Here is a 22,305-nt window from a genome sequence, read left to right as displayed (position 1 = left end):
AACATTCCTTTTTAACTGCAAATTGTTACTGCTACACAATATGTTACACAAAACAGAGATGATTAAACTGCACCGGTTTCTGAGAATTTTTGCAGCATAAGTGGGTCAATTTTTTATTGTATATGAAATGCCTATCCAACATATTATACAAGTGCCAATAATCTGCGGTATAACAATACAGCTGTATAATTTTCTTTTTCATCTGAAGAGCCTGAAGGCAAAAAAAACCTCAAGCCCTCAATACGGATTTCACTGGAACATTTTTAAAGTGGTAATTTCTCCTTGATGAAAAGATTTCTTTTGTTCCAGTATCTTAGTGGGTTACCCTCCATAACTGCCGGTAAAATAAAACACAGACACATTGTACTGTTACTCCAGCGAACACAGTGCACTTTCAAACACTGCGCTGGAATAGTGACACTATATGCCGTTCCATGGTGATTAATTAGTTAAATGGGATGGTTCTAATTATCAAAGTGGTATAAGGGGAAATTTCATTTTTCTGAGATAATGTTCAGATAAATGCTTAATCCTTTCGATAATATTACTCCTTTGATCTCAAAATGGTTTCAGGTGAAAGCAATTATAAATTCGTTAATAACGACTCTCCTATAAAAAGTGAATTGACCATCCTCTTTAATACGCTATACATTTCTTGGAATTATATTGGGTTATAAGACGAGCATGGGACAATCATTGTCAGTAAGTGAAGGAAAGTAATATCTACACTCTATGGGGGAATCTGACGCGAATATTTAGGTACTCTACTAGTTACAACTGGTCTATAATTTTTCATATGTATCCCTTACTACTAATTACAGATTTTAGAGTGCATAATGTACTGTCTACAGTTTGTAAACGATGAATCATTATTCTGAATATCTGAACGAAAGTGTATTACTTGTCAAAAAAGGTGGTACATGAGTGTCCAAAAGTTAAACATAACCCAGCTAAGAGGGTATGTATGGTATAATATCTGTGATATTAAAAACACAGAATATAAAAGTAATATTTTCCACAAAAACAAAACCATTACTATGAATTATGCTCAAGAAGTCGAAGAAAATGGGTATGTCTGTAAGCTTAACAAACGGTCTAATTCTTTACATGGTAGTACGTATTCCAGTCATTAGTGTCTTCACTGAATGGTGTCTCAGTACGAGGGGAAAGTTTTTAATTGACGGGAGACATTGTAGAGCTCTCGATATCGTGGATGGACAGATTAAAGTCGCTGAAAAGTGATGTATTGCAAAATTTCTCACGTCAGGTTTCAGAGCAGATGAGGGAGATTTGATAGTAACAGAAACTTGCACGTAATATGGATCCTTCAAAGTTAGGAACCATCTTCATGAACCGCCTCATAAAAAATGCGAACTATTACTGGAGAATTTAAACGAGTGGAGGAGGCAATCGTTTGAAATAGTCTTGTGTTAAAGAAAGGTTATATGAAAATACGGTTCTGTAACGGATATAAGCGTATTTACATTCTTCTAGCTAAAGAGTATCTTAGTGTTGGGGGCCACCTCTTCCACTTCATGACGACATGACTGCCTTCGATAATCTACAACATTTTGTTTATGCTCAAGTGTAGCATGTTCTGTGTCGCTGACGTTCTTTGTCTGCACCGCAATTTAAAATGTAAACTTGCTTACACATAGGTGACATCGGCCACTTTCCATCATCAACAAATAAGTTTTGTTAATTGAAATTAATAAATTAATATACAGACAGACTTTTCTAATCTGATGTGGCATTAGTTACGTGCTGATATTTTTCTACATACGCCGCCACACACAATATCATATACAGTTAGCATCTTCTCACTTTATCAAAACTATCGGCTCAGCAAGCTTATTTCATCAAGTTTCTCTTATCTCCTCAGTCTAATTTGCTTATTCGTTGATTGGAGTGTTTTGTGTGAGTGTGGTCACACTGTATGTCACACGAGACATCTGTTGATAGCTGACATTTTAAAAACGTTGCGCCAGTATTTAAAAAAAAAAACATACTAGTCTGGATACTGTCGAAACACTAGGATTTTGGCTTTTATGCCGTAGTGAAAGCTGATATCTAGATTGCGCAGAAGAAAAATACAGCAATATACAGTCAAATGGAGCTGTACTCTTTCAAGGGGAAAAAAACCACTTCAAACGATTTTGCACCTGCTTGTGAATAGTTCTCTACATCCCAAAGATTAGTCGAAATCACAAATAATAAAGTGCTACAACCTCTTCGAAATTTTTTAAAAAAAGAATGACGCCGATGTCAAGTAACCCACCGTAGTATTCCAGTTTCCAGGGTTAAAGTTACAGTCTTAAGCAACTTCTCAACATGATTTCCTGCGACATTAAACGTCTGTCAATCTGCACACCCTTATTGCAAAACTCCGACGCTAGTGACGTTAAACAAGATTCGAAGATGTTTTGAAGCTCCTCTTCAATTGCGCACATTGCTCATTTTTGTATTAGGAAAACCGTATTTATTACTGGAAGCCATATATGGTTTCTACAAAAGACAGTCAAGTACCTCTTTAAATCTTGTCAAGAGTTCCGATTCCTTTTTTTTTTTTTTTTTTTTTTTTTTTTTTTTTTTTTTGCAACAATCTGCGGGGCTCACCAGAACTCAAAATACCGCAGGCTTTGGTTTGTTTCGAATTTCTTTTCTTAAATTTTTTACCGTTTCACTGCACTCTCTGGTTTTTGTGCCACGATCAGTAAACTGAATCAGTACAACACCTTTCCCCTCCCAAGAGGTAGTGAATATAAGTTTCTTCGAGGTAAATGTCTGGCAAATTTTAACTCCTAGGCTGTTGTTTTTTTTTATAGAGGTTCAAACGCGGAATTCACGTCTGTGACAACACTGGACTCGCGTTTAGAGGATAAAAATACCGCCCAATGACTTATTTGATTAACACACCAGCTGAGCTGGCCTCTATTGCCTGGCCGCGGCTGGAATTAAACTTTAAAAATTTACAATTCATTCGCCGAACATTTTCGGGGCGCAGTAGTATTTGAAGACACTGATAATACAAGGACGAGTTCCTTACAGTGAGAACATGTTTCTAAAAGTTATCACACATCAGTAATTGTCCATTAACATGATGCTGGTGATGTGTGTTGCATGTTTTCCAAGTTGTAAGCCTGGATGAATGGTGGTGAAAGGTGACTGTAGGATCATACTTTTAAGTATAGTTGCATGAGTTGAATAAAACATTTGTTCACTAATTCTGTCGCTAAAAATTTATACATATCCTGTAAACCGACTAGTTTCACGTCGTTTCAATAAAAGTATTATCCAAATCATCTATGAAACACATAACCAAATAACTAACTCTGGCATTTTTTTGTGTATCTGGTTTATCGTACACTTCAGTAGCTGCAGACAGCTGCTCAACTTTAACATACGGCTGAACTACTATTCAAAATCTCTGTTATTAATATGTTTTGGTTGCTAACGTAGAGAGCTACATGCATAAATATGTAGTATTCTATCATCAAAGACAATCAACTACACTATTACAACATTTGGTACATCTACCTCACCAGTAATTTGCCCAATTTTCAGTTACTTTTGAATTCTATGCCAGCACTTTCAATATTTTTATCGTCTGTTTGTCAGTTCCGTACTTGTAAGTTAGAATAAAAAAGAGCTCTTGGCGACGATCAGTTGCTGAACTATTCTTAAAAAAGGAGACTGTGATTAACGATAATTTCTTTATTTTTGTGGCGCTATAATCTTTACAGACCCTAAACGGACATATCAGTACCAATTACAATAATTTTCAAGTTATTTCACATAAAAATATATATCCAAGTACACACGGAAGAGAGAGATCACGCAGCGCGTTATGCACATCCTTTTCTCTCCAGTACTGTCTTTCATTTTATCATGGGAGGCGGCCTGGCTCTAGTGTCAGTTCTTCATACAGACACATTAATCTAATTAAAAAACTGGTATTAAAACGCCAAAAGATAACAAAATATAGTGACAGAGTTAGATGGCCACGATGTTGTAATGATGAATTCAATGGTGAACGTCGTGGTGTTAACGTTGTTGAAGACGCTGACGTTAGTCAACTGCAGTTTTGACAGTAAAGTCTGTGTAAAATACTTCTGTGGAATGAGAATGTAGCGAAGTGGTGTAACTTGGATATGAGTAGAGAACCGATGTTAGTGATATGGGTTTGAAAAGGAAACTTTCAGACGAACAATGCGAGAACTATAATGCAAGAGGACCACGCTGTGTTTGTGTTGAAGTATGGGTGTAGTAAGACTGGTAGGATTTCTTTTGAACAGGGAATATTGGCTACCTCCTTATCGATCCTTTCCAGGTATCTGGCCGTTAAGTTACTTATCGCGCGAAGGAAACGGCAGTGCAATCAACCGGTCTCGGCATGCTGTCGCAGTGCAGAGCGCCAGTTCTTAGAACTGAGAAATGCTCGACGCTTTGTGTTGCTCACAAGCTTCCGCGACGCACGGTCGGCCGGTTCTGGAAGAGTGGGCGCTCCGTAGCACCAGCAGTTTTACATCTCGTCCACAGGCCCTTTAGCAGGCGCACTCAGCTGTGCACTCAGGGAAAGGGACACGTCTTTAAACATAGTTCCACCGTTCTGCCCTCAGACGGGCCAGTCAGGAGTGACCGCCCAATGTCCTCGTCCAATAACGTCATCTGGATGCGGTACGGAGGGGCTTTCTCGACTCCTCATTCAATTAGCTCCACAAATAAAATCTCGAGGCTGAATGGACCCAGTTCTAGCCCTCTCGCATAGGAAAAATCACTGTTAGTTCCGGGAATCGAACCCAAGTCCTCCACAAGGCAGTCAGATGTGTTGACCACTCAGCTGCGGTGGCGAACATTCGTTTGAACGCCTCACTTAAATTAAAAACACTTCCGTCCGAAATCAATTATGCGCGACGCGTTGTATACAACTCTAAAACTTTAAATGTTTCTACTAATAGTTCCGTAACAAAAATTTGAAGAAATTTGATTTAAATTTATTTGACCACAGTTGGTTTAAATCCATCGACTACATGATAGAAAAAGTAATGGTCTACTTAAAAAATTATAACTCGTCGTCGTAACACTCCGGAAAAAAAACAATCATTTGTGTTCCTGGAAATGGGAATGCAATACGAAAAGTAGGTCGTACGAAAATAAGTTTTCTGAGACAAGACAAAAAAGTATTTTGTTCATTTATTCACTATACTATGTATCACCCAGAAACACTGTTGAATCAGTAAAAACGACAAATAAACAATGTTCATAAGTCCGCAGAAAGAATAACGTTTCTTACGTTTGCCTATCTAAAGATACACTCCCCTCACTTCTTGTGTTGTAAGCTACAGAGAAAAACACCTTATCTGAAACACCCTGTAGCAGAGAACTAATTTCGTTGCACACTTTACTGCATTCAACGCTTACTTTCGAAACAGACACGAAACATATACAAAAAATCTACATGGTTAGCAAGTGATGGCACTCACTCAAAAATTTCATTCAAGGTCATAAAATTTAATGAAGATAAAGGAGCAGATACAATAAATCCGTGATCCACAATCGCGTGCAGCATAGAAGAAAGCGATATTCAATACACAGCTGAGCAGTTCTACACAAATGCTTGTGTGTTGTCCGTTTTTGTGCACCAAATTATGCAGTTGTAGCACGTTTGACCACAGTTCTAGCACAGGAAACCTTCAGTACTCCATGTGATGCAACAACCTCTATTAACCAGGTGGTATATGATGTGAACGTGTACTACAACTATATAACTATAGAGTCGTGAGCGCTTATACACTGTACAATAGCTAGAAATGTTCGCTAGTGTATGATATTTAACAGTATCGTTCAACTTTCAACCTCTATTTCTCGAAAATGAATGAGAAGCCCATTATATTAGAACAGCCTTTGTTGCATCTACACTATCTGATCAAAAGTACCAGGACAACTACTACTAGATATTAACAAGGGGGTATGTCCATCCTTCAACTTTATGTCTCCATGAACTCAGCTGGGGACACTTCCAACTAGGTGTCTGAATGTCTGTGAGGGAATAGCAGTCCATTGTTCCTCAAGAGCCGAAACCAGAGGAGGTAGTAATTTTGGACGCTGGGATCTGGAGCAAAGTCGGTGTTCTAACCCATTCCAAACGTTTTCTGTTGGGTTTAGGTCGCGACTTTGAACAGGGCAGTCTATTTCGCGAATAGTATTGCCCCAGATGCTAGTTCATGACGGGGCACATGGGACATATAAACTACCATCATCTCCGAACTGTTCATCGACAGTACTCAGGACACAATGCTGTAAAATGTATTCATATACCTCCGTGTTTAGCATTGTCCTAAGCTCAATAAGGGAAAACCGTCCCACCCACAAAAAATCACCACTGTACTTTAACACAGCCTCCTCCGTTCTTCACTTTTGCTACTACATGTGATGTAAGGTAACGTTCTCCTAGTATTCGCCAAACCCAAACCCTTCCATCGGATTGTCACAGGGTATAGCGTGATTCGTCACTGCTAATCGCGTGTCGTTCGCTCCTAAAGCATCGCTTAGCGTTGACCACTGAAATGTGTGACTAACGAGAGCTGCTCTAAAGTTGTACCCTTCTCTTTAGCTCCCTGTGCGCATGTCACCGTGCTAGCTAAGCTGCTCGTAGCATTTTGGAACTCACGAGTGATTCCTTCCGCTTATTTCATGCAATTTTTTACAGCTACCATACGCAATGCTCGACAGTCCCTGCTCGTCAGTACATGAGGTCTGCCTGGCCTTGGCTTGGCTGTGGCTGTTCCTTTGCGTTTTTTCCACTACGCAGTCACATCATCCACAGTCGACTTGAGCACTCTAAGAGTTGAAATGTCCCTGACAGATTTGTTACTCATGTGACACCCAATGACTAGGCCACGCTCGAAGTCACTGATCTCTCCTAGCCGACACATTCCACTGTTAATGTTTCTCTAGAAATAATACACTATTGCCCACCTTTTATACTGGCTGGACCGCCTCTCATGGCATCTACTGATCAGTTCCACATTACATTGGGATGTCCGGCTACTTTTGATCACATAGTATATGTATGTACTACAACCATGCGAAAGAAGAACTAAATCGATGACTCGTGTGTATGCTTCACTTATTAGTTCTGAAAAGCGTGCAATCATGATTACTCAGCTAGGTGTAACGACACTTAGCTTTCATTTCCCCGGCTCTACGCATAGAATACATCTACACCATCAAATCCTGGGCGCTGTGGCACATTGTTTGTGGAGACGTCTGTGAAAATATTGAGAGGATTTTCACTGACTCACAATATACATAGAGGAGTTCCGACCGTTTAATACAGATTTTATAAACACCTATTAAAACAATTGTCTGTCGTTCAAAAAGCTCACAACAAGTTTGAAGGGTAGGGGCAGTAGTTTGCTCTCTGACTTCTCGTGGAGGAAGCTGTTCTACGTTACAAGGTGATCTAGACTAATACAATAATCATCTGAAGGCTTGATAGTTGATTCACACTGAAAACAAAATTGTCGATATGCATTACGTGCAACAAAATGACGAAGAAATCTTTTATACCAAGCTGCTCACTTGATAATGTATTTCTTTCTTTTTTTTTAAAAAAAAGTACAAGTAGCAAGTTTGCAGGGTCAAAATCCTGCCTCTAAAACGCCTTATATTTCTGGAATGGTCAGAAAACGGCATGATATTGCAGGGAGAAGAACAAGAATAGGCTGCTACACTACTACTGAAATTTCGGAATAATCACAAAAATAGGACGTGGAAGAATAAAGGTGATAAGTCACGGTAAAAAAGGTTCCTACATAAACTTTATTTGTTTTATATGAGGAGGAACGGAGTACTTTGTGCGTCGAAAAAACATGTGATCAACGGGCAGCGGAAGGTAGACCATTAGACCCGTAGAGTTTCAGTACAATGTCACTTCTCGGTTTTGGTGACGGTTCCAGTATAAAAGGGAGCACTCGTTCCAGGTTAGTACAAGATCAAGATACAGTAACCACTAGCAGTTAGACAAAGGACCGGTATCTCATCATAAGTGCACCATGTGTCTTCAGAGCTCACGGCTTCCAGACATCTTGCAGATTCCAGACAAGCTATGCATATAGGTATTGTACCAGTTCGAGTACTCCCCACATAGCTGAAATGGCTGGTCCATGTATTATGAATCTGGGAGACTCGAGACTGGACTACGAAGGACTGGAGGGAGGTATTCCTAACACACGAATCACGCACCAGTCTTCAGAATGATTCTTTCCACTCTAATATTCCAACCCATTCATTATGCAACAAAGCCTAACATCATACAGAGTAAGCGCATTTTAAGTATAAATATTCAGCACTCTTACACTACTCAATTATCATTGGCAAGAAATAATTAAAATCATAATATGTATTACTTATCCTTTTCTCCTGCTTTCCGCTCGAGTTTACTATGTGACGATTCGTCTTTTTCGTCATTTATAAACGTCAGATCATCTTTTTACGACACAGCTTCTACAGACAAGAGAAACAAACGACAAACATCTTCAGACGAGTGAGTAGCACAGTATATTTCATATAGTAAGTTAGACATGTTATAAATAGCATATTAGTTTTTACAAAAGTATACATTTTCAGAAATCTGAGAAATAGAGTTACATGAGTGTAGTATTTGTTATAAAAATCTTATCCAATTTCCCAAAAGAATATTTTAGAATGCAAAAGTTTTTGTCATCAATAACTTTACAAACAAATTATTTTTTAAAGAAGAAAATTGTTCGTTTAAAAGTGGATAAAAGGAAGTTTCAGTTGAAGGAAGTCAAGCCTGTTACAAATAACTTTCACCTGTGTAGAAATTTTAGGCAAGGTAGATATCATAATTTCGTCATATTTCTATAAATAAAATCTTTTCACTAAAACTAACTACACAATCACAATCAGAAGACATAACTAAATACTGAATAATAAAGCTGTTAATCTGAAACGTCTTTAGTAAAATTCAGAGGAGCGGTCTGAGGCACTGCAGTCATGGGCTGTGCGGCTGCTCCCGGCGGAGGTTCGAGTCCTCCCTCCCCCATGGGTGTGTTTGTTTGCCCTCAGGATAATTTAGGTTAAGTAGTGTTTAAGTTTAGGGACTGAAGACCTTAGGAGTTAAGTCCCATAAGATTTCACACACATATGAACATTTTTTTTTAAAGTAAAATTCAGACAGTTTTTTGAAACGTATTAATTACAATATGGTATTTAACATAAAGCACAAAAGTTTCGAGACTGGATTTTTAAAAAAAATAGAGAAAATTAAGATGGTGGTTTCAATGCTTCATGTAGCCTACATAGTGCCCCCCCCCCCCCCCCCACACACACACACTTGTGTACAAGACACGTGAACTTCATAAATCCACGTGAAACTCACACAAAAGTATTTGTTTGGGATGCTGTTCAGCTCGCGCGTCACATTCGCAGTTTCTTCGCCCTTGGAGCACCAACAAAGAAGCGTTCTACTCTTTTTCTACTTTTTGTGATAAGTTCGTATTAATAACAGCAATTTTAGTCACTCGTAATAAGTTTTTCCCGGAAAAGAATTATCTGCGTTTTCCATTTCAGTGAAGATGCGGCAGGCGTCCGCGGGTCGCTGTTTACGTTCGGGAATCAAGATATGTGGTACAAACTTGATACACACTCTTCTCTTCTTCAAAACATTCTGAAGAATGTCTCGAACACTTGATCTAGACATGTTTATTTCGTCATCCCATTGCAATTTGTGATACAACAACACTGATACATTACGGCCGTATGTCCACTACTTAACGCTGCCTGATCACGACTCGCTGATTGAAGACACATCTGTAGTTTACAGTCGTTAGTCCAAATTGCCAACGCAGTTACTGCGCTGAAGTCGCTTATACGCCTGGAATAAAATCACTCTCGTAACATTTTGGACGGACAGTGTAAAGTGCTATTTGTATCAATAATTCCTCTTGTTTTAAATTGCTACCTTCAGTTTAAAATAAATGACATGATAACGAACCTTCAATATTATATGTTAAATGTATTTGTTACACTTGACTAAAGCTCAAAAGAAATGTTTTTATCAGTAACAACACCGGCTGAACGAAATAATTGCAAATATATGATCACATATATCGTATAATTCAGATAAAAGGTAGTATCGAAACTTCTGATAAACAATATCATCGACTACTACAGTGATGGAAATTTAACTACCCTCTCCCAGACACACTTCACCATATATTCGTCTGGAGGGAATATAGTAGCCGTTGTAGACACGACTGTAGGGTGAAGGGACCAGACAGTGGAAGGATAATTGGGATAGAAGAATCATATGGGATCAGTGTACGGAATTCTCGTCTTCGTTGGCGTCTGAAACCCGCTGTTAATGTCCCCAGATACAGAGGTGAAGTACTACAACGGCCTCTGCGACTTTTCATTTTTCCAAAGTATGAGTAATCCACACCTTATTTTCATTGACAATAATACCGTCAACATCAAGTTGTTTCGGTGAATGAACTTGTCGCAAGTAAAGAGATCCACTGCACAGACAACACCTATACTGAGGTGACAAAAGTCACAGGATAGCGACATGCACTTTTGCATATGGTGGTAGGATCGCTTACACAAAGTATGCACTGAGGTGAAAAAGGTCGTGGGGTACCTCCCAACATCGTGTCGGACATCCTTTTGCCCGGCACAGTAGGACAACGCGATGTAGCATGGACTCAACAAGCTGTTGGAAGTCGCCTGCAGAAATACTGAGCCACGCTGCCGCTATAGCCGTCCATAACTGGGAAGGTGTTGCCGGTGCAGGATTTTGTGCACGAACTGACCCCTCGATTATGTCCCACAAATGTTCAAGGGGATGCATGTTGGGCGAACTGGGTGGCCCAATCATTCGCTCGCATTGTCCAGAAACCAACTGCGAACAACTGTGGCCCAGTGACATGGCCGCATTGTCATCCACAAAAATTCCATCGTTGTTGGAAACATTAAGTGCATGAATGGCTGCAAATGGTCTCAGTTTGCCCAGCTGCACCAGAGGACCCTGTCCGTTCCCTGTAAACACAGCCTACATCATTATGGAGCCACCACCAGTTTGCACAGTCGCTTGTTGCCTTTCTTAGCAATCATATACAACCGCTGACTTGACGAAAGGTCTGTTCCTAAAGACTGTAAAGTAGCACAGGTCGCACCAGTATTCAAGAAAGGAAATAGGAGTAACCTATTGAATTACAGACCCATATCACTGACCTCAATTTGCAGTAGGATTCTGGAGCATATACTGTACTCAAACATTATGAATCACCTTGAAGAAAATGACTTATTGATACATAACCAACATGGATTCAGAAAATATCTTTCTTGTGCAACACTGCTAGCTGTTTATTCCCATGAAGTAATGAGTGCTCTGTCGACAAGAGATCTCAGATCCATTCCGTATTCCTAGATTTCCAGAAGGCTTTTGATACCGTTCCTCACAAGCGACTATTAATCAAATTGCTTGCATATGGAGTATCGTCTCAGTTGTGTGACTGGATTCGTGATTTCCTCTCAGAGAGGTCACAGTTCGTAGTGATAGACGGTAAATCATAGAGTAGAACAGAAGTGATATCTAGCGTTCCGCAAGGTAGTGTCATAGACCCTCTGCTGTTCCTGATTTACATAAATGATCTACGTGATACTCTGAGCAGGCCCCTTGGATAGTTTGCAGATGATGCTGTAATTTACCGTCTAGTAAAATCATCAGATGATCAATTAGAATTACAAAATGATCTAGAGAGAATTTCTGTATGGTGCGATGAGTAGGAATGAGCACTAAACAAAGAAAAGCGTGAGGTCATCCACATGGGTACTAAAAGAAATCCGATAAATTTAGGGTATACGATAAATCGCACAAATTTAAGGGCTGTCAATTCGACTAAATACCTAGGAATTACAATTACGAGCGACTTAAATTGGAAAGACCACATAGATAATATTGTGGGGAAGGCGAAACCAAGAGTGCGCTTTGTTGGCAGAACACTTAAAAGATGCGACAAACCCAGTAAAGAAACAGCCTACATTACACTTGCCCGTCCTCTGCTGGAATATTGCTGGACGGTGTGGGATCATTACCAGATAGGATTGACGGAGGACATCGAAAAAGTGCAAAGAATGGCCGCCCGTTTCGTGTTATGGCGCAATAGGGGTGAGAGTGTCACTAATATGACACGCGAGTTGGGGTGGCAGTCACAAACAAAAGCGGTTTTCTTTGCGGCGAGATCTATTTACGAAATTCCAATCACCAATTTTCTCTTCCGAATGCGAAAATATTTTGTTGATACCCACCTACGTAGGGAGAAATGATCATCATAATAAAACAAGAGAAATCAGAGCTCGAACGGAAAGATTTAGGCGTTCCCTTTTCTCACGCGCCATTCGAGAGTGGAGTGGTAGAGAAGTAGTATGAAAATGGTTCGATGATCCCTCTGCCAGGCACTTAAGTGTGAATTGCAGAGTAACCATGTAGATGTAGACGTAAACTTGGGTCCATAGCTTCGTGGGATATGAGCCACACTCTAACCCTATTATCAGCTATTACCAACTGAAATCGGGACTCATCTGATCTGGCCACGGTTTTCCAGTTGTCTAGATTCCTACCGATATGGTCACGAGCCCAGGAGAAACGCTGCAGGATATTTCGTCTGCTAGTAGAGGCACTCACGTCGGTCGTCTACTGCCATAGCCCATTAACGACAAATTTCGATACACTGTCCTAAAAGGTGAGTTCATTGTGCATCCCACATTGATTTCTGTCGTTATTTCTCGCAGTGTTGCTTGTCTGATACCACCGACAACTCTACGCAAACGCCGGCCGGAGTGGCCGAGCGGTTCTAGGCGCTACAGTCTGGAGCCCAGCGACCGCTACGGTCGCAGGTTCGAATCCTGTCTCGGGCATGGATGTGTGTGATGTCCTTAGGTTAGTTAGGTTTAATTAGTTCTAAGTTCTAGGCAACTGATGACCTCAGAAGTTAAGTCGCACAGTGCTCAGAGCCATTTGAATCTACGCAAACCCTGCTGCTCTCGTTTGTTAAGTGAAGGACTTTGACCACTACGTTGTCCATGGTGAGAGGTAATGGTTGAAATTTGCTATTCTCTGCACATTCTTGACACTGCGTATCTCGGAATACTGAATTACCTAACGATTTCCGAAATGGAGTAGTCCATGCTTCTAGCTCCGACTAGCATACCGCGTTCAGCCACAATCACGTCGGAAACCTTTTCATATGAATCACCTGAGCACAAATGACACCTCCGCCAATGCACTGGCCTTTTGTACCTTGTATAAGCGATGCTGCCACCATCTTCATATGTGCATATCGCTATCCCATGACGTTTGTCACCTCAAAATAAAAGGGCACTGCATTGGGGAAGCTGTCATTTGTACTCAGGTGATAAGTGTTAATATGTTTCCGACGTGATGATACCCATACGATGGCAATTAATAGACTCTGGACATCGGATAGTTGGAGCTAGATGAATGGGACAGTCCGTTTTGGAAATCGTTAGGGAATTCAATATGCCGAAATCCACAGTCTCAAGAATAAACTGAGAGTACTAAATTTAAGGCATTACCTCTCAACACGGACAGCATAGTAGACAACGGCCTGCACTTAACACCTGGAGCAGCGGTGTTTGCGCAGAGTTGTCAGTGCTAACAGACAAACAACACTGCGTTAAATAACCTCAGAAATCAACGTTGGACATACGACGAACGTATTCACCAGAATAGTGGGGCGAAATTTGGCTTTAATGGTCTATGGCAACAAATGACCGACGAGCGTGCCTTTGCTAACAGACACGACATCGCCTGCAGCGCCTCTCTTGGGCTTGTAACCACATCAGGTGGAACCTTGGTGATTTCAGAACCCTGGTCTGATCAGATGAGTGCCGATTTCAGTTGCTAAAAGCTGATAATAGGTTTCGAGAATAGCGTTGACCCCACGAAGCCATGGACCCACGTTGTCAAGCATCTACATCTACATCCATACTCCGCAAGCCACCTGACGGTGTGGCGGAGGGTACCCTGAGTACCTCTATCGGTTCTCCCTTCTATTCCAGTCTCGTATTGTTCGTGGAAAGAAGGATTGTCGGTATGCTTCTGTGTGGGCTCTAATCTCTCTGATTTTATCCTCATGGTCTCTTCGCGAGATATACGTAGGAGGGAGCAATATACAGCTTAACTCTTCGGTGAAGGTATGTTCTCGAATCTTTAACAAAAGCCCGTACCGAGCTACTGAGCGTCTCTCCTGCAGAGTCTTCCACTGGAGTTTATCTATCATCTCCGTAACGATTTCGCCATTACTAAATGATTCTGTAACGAAGTGCGCTACTCTCCGTTGGATCTTCTCTATCTCTCCTATCAACCCTATCTGGTATGGATCCTACACTGTTGAGCAGTATTCAAGCACTGGGCGAACAAGCGTACTGTAACCTACTTCCTTTGTTTTCGGATTGCATTTCCTTAGGATTCTTCCAATGAATCTCAGTCTGGCATCTGCTTTACCGACGATCAACTTTATATGATCATTCCATTTTAAATCACTCCTAATGCGTACTCCCAGATAATTTATGGAATTAACTGCTTCCAGTTGCTGACCTGCTTTTTGTACCTAAATTATAAGGGATCTATCTTCCTATGTATTCGAAGCACATTACACTTGTCTGCATTGAGATTCAATTGCCAATCCCTGCACCATGTGTCAATTCGCTGCAGATCCTCCTGCATTTCAGTACAATTTTCCACTGTTACAACCTCTCGATGCTCCACAGCATCATCTGCAAAAAGCCTCAGTGAACTACCGATGTCATCCACCTGGTCATCTATGTATATTGTGAATATCAACGGTCCTATGACACTCCCCTGCGGCACACCTGAAATCACTCTTACTTCAGAAGACTTCAATCCATTGAGAATGACATGCTGCGTTCTGTTATCTAGGAACTCCTCAATCCAATCACACAATTGGTCTGATAGTCCGTATGCTCTTACTTTGTTCATTAAACGACTGTGGGGAACTGTGTCAAACGCCTTGCGGAAGTCAAGAAACACGGCATCTACCTGTGAACCCGTGTCTAAGGCCCTGTGAGTCTCGTGGACGAATAGCGCGAGCTGGGTTTCACACGACCGTCTTTTTCGAAACCCATGCTGATTCCTACAGAGTAGATTTAGATTTCTAGTCTCCAGAAAAGACATTATACTCGAACATAATACGTGTTCCAAAATTCTACAACTGATCGACATTAGAGATATAGGTCTATAGTTCTGCACATCTGTTCGACGCCCCTTCTTGAAAACAGGTATGACCTTTGCCCTTTTCCAATCCTTTGGAACGCTTCGCTCTTCTAGAGACCTACGGTACACCGCTGCTAGAAGGGGGGCAAGTTCCTTCGCGTACTCTGTGTAAAATCGAACTGGTATCCCATCAGGTCCAGCGGCCTTTCCTCTTTTGAGCGATTTTAATTGTTTCTCTATCCCTCTGTAGTCTATTTCGATACCTACCATTTTGTCATCTGTCCTACAATCTAGAGAAGGAACTACAGTGCAGTCTCCCTCTGTGAAACAGCTTTGGAAGAAGACATTTAGTATTTCGGCCTTTAGACTGTCATCCTCTGTTTCAGTACCATTTTGGTCACAGAGTGTCTGGACATTTTGTTTTGATCCACCTACCGCTTTGACATAAGACCAAAATTTCTTAGGATTTTCTGCCAATTCAGTGCATAGAACTTTACTTTCGAATTCATTGAACGCCTCTCGCATAGCCGTCCTCACACTACATTTCACTTCGCGTAATTTTTGTTTGTCTGCAAGGCTTTGGCTGTGTTTACGTTTGCTGTGAAGTTCCCTTTGCTTCCGCAGCAGTTTTCTAACTCGGTTGTTGTACCACGGTGGCTCTTTTCCATCTCTTACGATCTTGCTTGGCACATACTCATCTAACGCATATTGTACGATGGTTTTGAACTTTGTCCACTGATCCTCAACACTATCTGTACTTGAGACAAAACTTTTGTGTTGCGCCGTCAAGTACTCTGAAATCTGCTTTTTGTCACTTTTGCAAAACAGAAAACTCTTCCTACCTTTTTTAATATTTCTGTTTAAGGTGGAAATCATCGATGCAGTAACCACTTTATGATCGCTGATTCCCTGTTCTGTATTAACTGATTCAAATAGTTCGGGTCTGTTTGTCACCAGAAGGTCTCTGTTTAACTGCTCAAGGTAGTTTTCAGATAAAGCACTTAAAAAAATTTCACTGGATTCTTTTTCCATTCCGCCCGTTATGAACGTTTGAGTCTCCCAGTCTATATCTGGCAAATTAAAATCTCCACCCAGAACTATAACATGGTGGGGAAATCTACTCGAAATATTTTCCAAATTATTCTTCAGGTGCTCAGCCACAACAGCTGCTGAGCCCGGGGGCCTATAGAGACATCCAATTACCATGTCTGAGCCTGCTTTGACCGTGACCTTCATCCAAATCATTTCACAATTCGGATCTCCGTGAGTTTCCTTCGATACTATTGCACGTCTTATCGCTATAAACACGCCTCCCCCTTCAGTGTCCAGCCTGTCTCTGGGGTATACATTCCAATCTGAGTTTAGGATTTCATTACTGTTTTCGTCTGGTTTCAGGCAACTTTCTGTCCCTAGTACTATATGGGCGTTTTGACCGTTTATTAATGAGAGCAGTTCTGGGACCTTTCTATAGACGCTCCTGCAGTTTACTATTAGCACATTAATATTGTTATTCCCTGTTGCATTTTGCCTACTCCTACCTTGCCGCATCTCAGGAGCCGTCTTGTCGGGCCTAGGGAGGGAATTCTCTAACCTAAAAAAACCCCATGTGCACTCCACACGTACTCTGCTACGCTTGTAGCCGCTTCCGGCGTGTGGTGCACGCCTGACCTATTCAAGGGGACCCTACATTTCTCCACCCGATAGTGGAGGTCGAGAAATTTGCACCCCAGCTCTCCGCAGAATCGTCCGAGCCTCTGGTTTAAGCCTTCCACTCGGCTCCAAACAAGAGGACCGCGATCAGTTCTGGGAACGATACTACAAATAGTTAGCTCTGATTCCACCCTAAAAGCAAACACACACGCAAGAAGAAGTGACAAGTAAGAAAAATACTGTTAATACTTAAATTAAGGTAGCTCACTGCACAGCAGACGTGAAGCAGACGGCGGTTAGGGCGACACTCTGTGCAAGCTGGTGGTGGCTCCATAATGGTATGGGCTGTGTTCACATGGAGTGGTCTGGGTCCTCTGGTCCCACCCAACAAACTGAGACCATCTGCACCCATTCGTGGACTTCACGTTCCCAAACAACGACGGAATTTTTACGGATGACAATGCGCCATGTCACCGTGCGATATTTGTGCACAATTGGTTTGAAGAAATTTCTGGGCAGTTCGAGCGAATGACTGGGCAACCCCGTTCGCCCGACTAGAATCCCATCGAACATTTGTGGGATATAAGCGAGAAGCCCGTTCGTGCACAAAATACTGCACTGGCAACACTTTCTCAATTATAAACGGGTATGGATGCAGCACAGATCAATATTTAGGCAAGGTACTTCAAACGATTTGTTGAATCCGTGGGCCGGCCGGTATGGCCGATCGGTTCTAGGCGCTACAGTCTGGAACCGTGCGACCGCAACGGTCGCAGGTTCGAATCCTGCCTGGGGCATGGATGTGTGTGACGTCCTTAGGTTAGTTAGGTTTAAGTAGTTCTAAGTTCTGGGGGACTGATAACCTCAGAAGTTAAGTCCCATAGTGCTCAGAGCCATTTGAACCATTTTTTGAATCCATGCCACGCCGGGTTGCTGCACTATGCAAGGCAAAAAGGAGGTCCGACACGATTTTATGAAGTTTCCCATTACCTTTGTTACCTCATTGTATATCTTCTACATACACTATCTGATCAAAAGTATCCGGAGACACCTATGTAATGGGGAATTGACCACTAGAGGTCATGAGAAGCGAGAGTACCGGTATGAATGAAGGGGGGGAGTATTGTATTGTCAGCAGAGAAACAGTTAACAACAGAATGCGAAAGTAAGGAGAGCTCTGAAACTTCGAACGTGGACTAATCATTGGGCATTACCTCAGTAAGAAATCCATCATCGCATTTCAACCCTTCTAAAGCAGCCCACATCGACTGTTGGTGGTGTGATAATGAAGTGGAAACACAAATGGACACCTACAGCTAAACTAATACCAGGCAGAGATCACATACTAACGGCAAGCGACCGTCGAGCATTGCGAAGGATGGTTGTAAAAAAACGCATGAAATCAACGGAAGAAATCACTCGTGAGTTCTAAAGTGCTATCATCAGTCCAGCTATCGCAATGACATTGCGCAATGAGTTAAAAAGAATGAGGCACACTGGTCGACCAGCTCCTCGAAAGGCCCACATTTCTGCAGTCTATGCTAAACGACACAAGAGCGACGCCACTGGACAGTGGATGACTGGAAACGAGTGATTTGGAGTGATGAAGGACGCTACAGCCTGTGGCAGTCCGATGGAAAGGTTTGGGTTTGGCGAATCCCCGGAGAACTTTAGATGTTATCATGTGTAGTGCCAACATTGAAATACAGAGAAAGTGGTGTTATGGTACTGGGGGTTTTTCGTAGTTTGGGTGTGGTCCGCTTATCGTACTTCAAATGCAAAATGTGGAAGGATGAGAACACATATTCAGCGTTGTGTACCTGTAAAGTAGTGGAAGGGTTCGAGAACGATGGTTGTTTGTATTAGCATGAGAAAGCACCCTGTCATAAAGCAACATCTGTGAGGCAATGATTTTTGAGCAATAACATTCCTGAAATGGACTGTCCTGCCAGAGGCCCGACCTGGACCCAATGAAACACATTTGGGGTAAGTTATAACGTCAACTTCGCTCCATACCCCAGTATACAACAACACTATCTTCTCTGGTTTCGGCTTCTGAGAAACAATGGGCTGCCATTCTTCCACAGACATTCAGATGCCTAATTAAAAGTTTCCCCAACAGAGATCAAGCAGTCACAAGGGCGAAGATTGTACATACCCCATATTAATTTTAACTAATAACTGTCCAGATACTTTTGATCAGACAGTACATATATACCGCAAGCCATTAAACAGTGCTTTGCGTAGGGTGCTTGGTACCAGTGCTAGGTATTTTCTCTTCTATTCTATTCACGCACTGGGAAAGCGAAAAAATGCGTATGCACCGTAATCCCTCTTAATCTGAGGCGAGATGTTCGATGGAGGAAGCAGTCTGCCTCGAATACAGGGTCTCTAAATTTAGAAAGAACAATGTCACCTCTATTGCGACCCTTGCCATTTAAGTTCCCCGAATATGTGTGCTACACTTTCGTTTGAGATGTATACCAACCTATTAAGATCCCATCAGCGTGTCCCTGAAATCGTTCGATGTGTTGAGAGATCCATTACACTTTCCTAGAACCATTCCATCAGATATGTGTCTTCTATTTGCCTTCTCTAATACTGATTATACGTGTTCGTTCTATTTAATATCGCTTGTTAATGTTACCCCTAAACACTTATAGAACGCGATGTGCTCCAGATGTCTGCCAATAATCTTGTAATCGGACAGTATTGCGCACTTTCCCTTTTTACAGGCATTAGCTTTCATTCATCCACATTCAATGACAGTCGACATCCTATACATAAAGTGGAAATTACTTAAAAATAGATTTGAATCTCCTTGAGACAGCGCTACTACTATGCTTCCCAGTAGATAACAGGATCGCCAGAGAAAGATATGACGGTGCGACTGGTTCATATAAGAAGTCGTTTACGTATACTGAGAAGTTACAGACTCGCTTGCGCTTCCCTAGTACGCATACGATGGCACTTTCGTTGATTTTGAATATTTACAGCGCTTCATAACTTACTGTTAGTGAAATTTTCATCCAGTCAATCGCCTATCCGCAAAGATTATCCATATTTTCCGTCAGCTATTAATCTATGATATGATACAGTGTCGATCACGTTTCGTAAATCTAGGAAGATATAATCTATTTGTCAACTGCATCTAGTCTTTGCGAGATATCGGTTAGGAATAAAGGAAGCTGTGTTTCATACGAGTCGTCGGACGTGACAGTAGACGAATTACAACTCGTGCCGCCACAGTAACTATTCCAGAACTCGCTCTAACTCAGGATTACTATCGACAGTCGACAGAGCTCATTCATCGCCTCAAAAAGAGAGTATGCTATACTGTTGCTAAGATTTCTCATCTTTTCTTTTTTTATATAAATTTTTATCCTCAGGTCAGAACTTAACGCAACTTCATTTTGCGGAGGCAGTTGCTTGTGAAATATCTTTTGGTTAAGTTTTACCTTGTTTTGTAACTTAGCCAGTATCTGGTTCGAGAAATATTTCCTCATTTCTTATTGTGGTATTTCAGTGGACGTTATCTATCTTGCGAGCGGCCAACGGCGTTCATCCATTAATTCGTCAAGTCGGAGGCTATGTTGCTACGGGCGATTTTAGAGACAGTTTTGAAACATCCATTTTTTTTTGCAGATAGTTCGTACAGCCACAAATACTTTAAACCATGATTTCACAAATTAATATAACAGAACTTACATTTATTGCAATAGTAAACGCCATGAGCGAACTTAGGCTCTTCAGAGGAACATTTTTGAATTTGTAGCTAACTTCAGAGGGCGATACCTGGCAAAACTGCACACCCTGCTAAGGAAATTCACATTTTAATAAACGCTACGCTAATGCCACTAAGCATTAAAAATTATATAAACCTAGTTATTCACAATATCACAATATGTCGCCGCCTTTTTAGTGTATAACTCGTAGGTGTTAGCGGCAGCTAGAGCAATAGTGTCTATGGTGACCCATCGTACGCAGTCAGTGATAGAAGATTATCAGCAAAGAATAATAATGGACGAAAACGAGTTTTCAGCGGTACTAATCACCAAAAACTAAAAAGGAACATCACAGTAATCAATGAAGCTGAAGAGTAGCCATAACTCAGGAAGCACCTCAGAAAAATTTTTACCTGTTACGACAGTGGATGCAAAAAGTACGTCTTAAACCGTGGCAGCCCTTTGACACTCGTTTGGACGAAATTTTACAATACGGACCATTGACCATTGGGATAGAATAACAGAGGAGGAGGAAGAAGAGGAGAATAGTGTTTAACGTCCCGTCGACAACGAGGCCATTACAGAAAGAACACAAGCTTGGATTAGGGAAGGATGGAGAAGGAAAACGACTGTGCCCTTTCGGAGGAACCACCCTGGCGTTTACCTTAAGCGACTTAGGGAAGTCACAGAAAACCTAAATCAGGATGGCCCGACGCGGTTTGAACCGTCGTCCTCCCAAATGCGAGTCCAGTGTGCTAACCACTGCGCCAGCCACCTCGGTGAATAATAGAAACCAATGAGATGAATAATAGAAACCAATGAGATCTCATTCACATCTGACAAAAGGTCAATTTATGTATGGAATACTGCAACCACGAAGATAATTTATTGTGCATCGGACTACCTGCTTCCTAGTGTTTAGTCTGGAAATGGCTCTGTGATGAGTTAGCCTGTAGTTACGAGGAATGCAGTTATTAATCATTTATATCATTACTGTCTAAGGAAGTATTACGGTCTAGGTCTGCGTGAACATTTCAGGCACCCATGTGCTTCCTGCTATCTAATGCCTGATTTGTATGCAACCCAGGTAATGTAACTTCCTTTCCAATTTTTTTTCGGTATTGTCGATTCGCAGTAGATAAAAAGAACTAAAAAAATGTCGCTCGAATATTTCGTGAAATGATTTGTCTAAAAGTAAGAAATAAAACGGACTATAGACTCATTTTACGCACCTCATTTCCTGAACACGAGTTTTGAGCATCATTCAAAGGGGCGTCAAATGTTTGACTAATCCGTTTTATTTCTTACTTTTAGACAAATGATTTCACAAAACATTTGCCCGATATGTTTTCAATTTTCCTCAATTTTCGAGTTTTTTTTTTTTTTCAGAAAGCATGTTCTTGTTTACAAATCATTTACATTCCTAGCGTCATTTGTTCTCAAAAATGGCTCTGAGCACTATGGGACTCAACTGCTGTGGTCATTAGTCCCCTAGAACTTAGAACTACTTAAACCTAACTAACCTAAGGACATCACACACATCCATGCCCGAGGAAGGATTCGAACCTGCGACCGTTGCAGTCGCACGGTTCCGGACTGCGCGCCTAGAACCGCGAGAACACCGCGGCCGGCCATTTGTTCTCAAAA

The sequence above is a fragment of the Schistocerca gregaria genome, chromosome X (genome assembly GCF_023897955.1).
Source record: "Schistocerca gregaria isolate iqSchGreg1 chromosome X, iqSchGreg1.2, whole genome shotgun sequence".
Classification (NCBI taxonomy): Eukaryota; Metazoa; Arthropoda; class Insecta; order Orthoptera; family Acrididae; genus Schistocerca; species Schistocerca gregaria.
Note: the sequence above shows the minus strand (reverse complement) of the source record.